Source organism: Bidens hawaiensis, unplaced genomic scaffold (assembly GCF_021521415.1).
Source record: "Bidens hawaiensis isolate Kalapana, Puna unplaced genomic scaffold, B.hawaiensis_p1.1 tig00019348_1, whole genome shotgun sequence".
NCBI classification, from domain to species: domain Eukaryota; kingdom Viridiplantae; phylum Streptophyta; class Magnoliopsida; order Asterales; family Asteraceae; genus Bidens; species Bidens hawaiensis.
In genome coordinates, this window is record NW_027492939.1 from 264,665 (window position 1) to 268,779 (window position 4,115).

A 4,115-nucleotide genomic window follows, 5' to 3' on the forward strand; every position below is an offset into this window, starting at 1 on the left:
AGAGAAGCTGAAGAAAGAAAAACTTTACGCTAAGTTCTCAAAGTGCGCATTCTGGTTGTGTGAGGTACAGTTCCTAGGTCACGTAATCAATCCCTGAAGGGATGACTGTGGACCCAGCCAAGATTGAGGCGATAATGAATTAGAATGCTCCGCAGAACCCGACTGATATATGAAGCTTCTTAGTTTCGCTGGCTATTATAGGGGATTCATCGAAGGCTTCTCCTAGATAGCCGCACCATTGACCGGTATGACTCGAAAGTCTGTAGTATTCAGTTGGGGTAAGTTTCAGGATGAAGCTTCTAAATAATTGAAGAAAAGACTAACACAAGCTCCAATCATTGCTCTACCCGATGGTGACAAGGATTTGGTTGTTTGTACTGATGCTCGCATCGGGGGTTAGATTGTGTGTTAATGCTGTCACACCCCAACCTACGGTGGAAATGTCGGGGCATGAACTGATTGTCACAGCTCTCAAGGTTACTATCATGCACAATATAAGTCTCAATATCTATTTAATAATTTCAAATAAAACAAATACTCATTACAATATCCCAAAAACAAATAAGACATCAAATAAATATATAATTTTAATTAATATTATCTCGTTAATATTTTTCTTCTAGCATACATCCTTAAGTGATCTTCTAATTACTTCACATCACATGATTACCTGCATATGCATTGAAAATAAAATAGTTTTGTCAACACAAGGTTGAGTGACCAACACACCAGTTTAAATGTACATATAGTATATATAAAAATAAGTAATTGAAACAAGACATATGAGAATAACAAATTAACCAAATGAGCAAGTATAACTGAGATGTCGAGAAGCACAAAGGCTATAACGACTAGCGTGTGATCATACTATTCTGCAATTATGTTGGACCTCTCCGAATGCGGAAGCATATAAAGCAAATAAACACATAAACAAGTAAGGTATAAGTTGTTAACACATAAGACATTAGTTGCAGTTTTGAGTATAAGTATACATGAGATATATAATTTACGTGTATGTCCCCAAAACGTGGAAAACAAGTAAAATAGGGGAATGTGGTACTCACCTGATCGAATAAGCAAACAAGATTAAGTACAGTAAGACGGTGAGGATAACGTCACGCTCAGGGTGTATCAATGAACGAATCCTAAGTAACAATAATTACGAAAACAAACATAAGGATTTGACGAGAACAATAGAGCTTGAGAGTTTGAGGATCGATTATAATTTTGTTAAATATACATTTAAACTTATTGTTTTATAAATCTTTTAATAAACCTTTGAATATATTATAAATATACAAAATATTATAAATTATTATATATAAGAAAATAAGCGCTTATAATATATGTATAAAAGTTAATTAAATCAAATAAGATATACGACATACTTATAATGATAATACTTAAATGAATATTTATAAAACTTTGGGTTGGTTATATAAAGAGATCGACTTAAAATATTTAATTTAAACTAAAATACCTTTAATGTGTTTATATATATTTTCACTATTTAGTAAAGATTTTTTTATAAATAATTATCGTAAATAGTAAAGGATAAGTAATAAATAACAACATTTATATAAAATATGATCTTTTATAAAATTCTTAAACTAGTTTTTAATACATTAATTAACAAGATTAAAATCAACTTTATTCATAATACATAATCATATATATATATACAAATACATACATTTATATATGGTTTTTAACAAGGATTGGGAAAAGATGATTGATTAATGTGTCGGTTAAATAAAATAGTATTTATTATATATTTAATATTAATTATGATGGTTTCTAATTGTTTAAACCTTTAAAACAATAATAACAAAAAAAAAAGAAAAAGAAGCAAAACTGGGTTGCCGAGGTTCGAACCTGCGACGACAGCCGGTTCACAAATATACATGTGCCCACAACCAACCTATTGAACTGGGCGTTCAGATGGTTATAACCCGAATCCGAAATAATAAAAACAAACAGCTTGTGAACCATCCTAGAACATAAACCCTAAATGGTTAAATCGATTAAACTGTTATGCTTTGGATTAATTAGCGTTAGAGCTTTAGAACTAGGATCAGAGACGACCAGAATGGGCATAATAATTACCTCCATGAAGATCCGATGATGGTTTAAATAGACTGAGATAGCGGCGGCTAGAACAGGGATCAAAATCCGATTCGCAAACAAGGATAATAAAATTCAATATGTGGGAATCATTAAAAATGATTATGAGGTAGTGCAGTCCAATTTAATTGAAATATAGAGATCGATTTGGTGTGTAATCAAGAAAGAGTTAAAATGGGTTCGTTAAATAGTAAATACTTATCACAAAGATTGTTAATTCCCAATTAAAAGTGTCGACAGATCGATTAAGGAAGGTGTAACATATCTATTGATTTAATTTCTATATTGGTGGCGAGAGTTTAGGTCCAAGCTAGAAGATTGGGTATACGGGTTTGCTAAATGGGTCATGGGCATGGGTTTTGGATACGGGTTAAAGGGTTAAATGGTTATAAAGACTCAGGTTTTGGAAATTGATCCTTGATGTTTAGAGATGGAAACATTTTAAGGCAATAGTTTTAGTTTGGGTTAAAAATGCTATATTGTGAAAGTTATAAATATATAATATATAAATAATTAAACAAAAAAATAAAATTTTATTTAATCAATACTTTTATTTGCTAAAATAGCCCGAACGTAAAAGTGGGTCGGGTAACGGTTATGAAACATTAGTTCGAAAACCCGAGTTGTTACAAATTCAATGAGGAAAAGTGATAGCTTATGTGTCTAGACAGTTAAAGGTTCATGAGAGTATCTACCCAATGCATGATTTAGAGCTAGCAGCAGTAGTGCATGCTCTCAAGATACGGAGACATTATATGTATGGTACAAAGTGTACCATTTATACGGATCATAAGAGTTTAAAGTATTTCTTCGAGCAGAAGAGTTGAGCATGATACAGAGAAGATGGCTAGATTTGATAAAGGACTACGACTGTGATATCAAATACTAACCCGGTAAGGCTAATGGGGTTGCTGACGAGCTAAGCCGTAAGAATGAGGAAGTTATCGCAACAGTAAAGTCCTATAAGTTAATTATCAACTCAGATCTTTTTGGAGAAATCATCAAGGTGCAGTCTGAGGTACTTGTAAATGAAGGGCTAATAAAGAAAGAAAGAATTTCCAAATAGCAATATGAGCTAATAGATAACACTCATAGTGTAAAGACTAGGTTTGACCAAATGTGGATTCCGCGCCATGGAAATCTTAGAGGTCAAATCCTAGATGAAGCTCACAAGTCAAGATACTCGATTCATCCGGGATCCAGCAAGATGTATCAGGATCTTAAGAGACTACTGGTGGACGGGTATGAAGAATGATGTAGTAGATTATGTCAGTAAGTGCTTAACTTGCTTCCAAGTCAAAGTAGAGCACGAGAAACCCTATGGGAAGATACGGCCATTAGAGATACCTTAATGGAAATGGGAACACATCACCATGGATTTCATTACTAAGATACCCTGTACAACTAAACATCATGATACCATTTGGGTGATAGCGGACCGTTTAACGAAGAGTGCTCACTTTATGCCTATACGTGAGGCCATATCATCCGAAACGTTAGCAAATGTGTTCATAAAAGAGGTTGTAGCTAAACACGGAGTGCCGTTATCGATTATGTCTGATAGAGATACTCGCTTTACCTCAAGATTCTGGAAGAAGTTCCATGAAGCCATGGGGACAAGATTGAACATCAATACGGTGTATCATACTCAAACAGATAGGAAGTCTGAAAGGACTATCCAAACCCTTGAGGATATGCTACGTGCTTGTGTTTTAGACTTTGGAGGAAGTTGGAGTGATCATCTGCACCTGGCAGAGTTCTCTTATAACAACAGCTACCACTCAAGTATTGGTATGCCACCGTTTGAGATGCTTTATGGTAGACGTTGTAGAACCCATGTATGTTGGGGAGAGATTGGTCAGAAAGAGATTGAAAGTTTGGAACTTGTGCAAGAAACCTTGTCAAGGTTCGATCAGATCAAGGCAAGAATGAAAGCTGCTCAAGACCGACAGAAGTCATATGCTGATAAGCGCGACGACCGATCAAGTTTA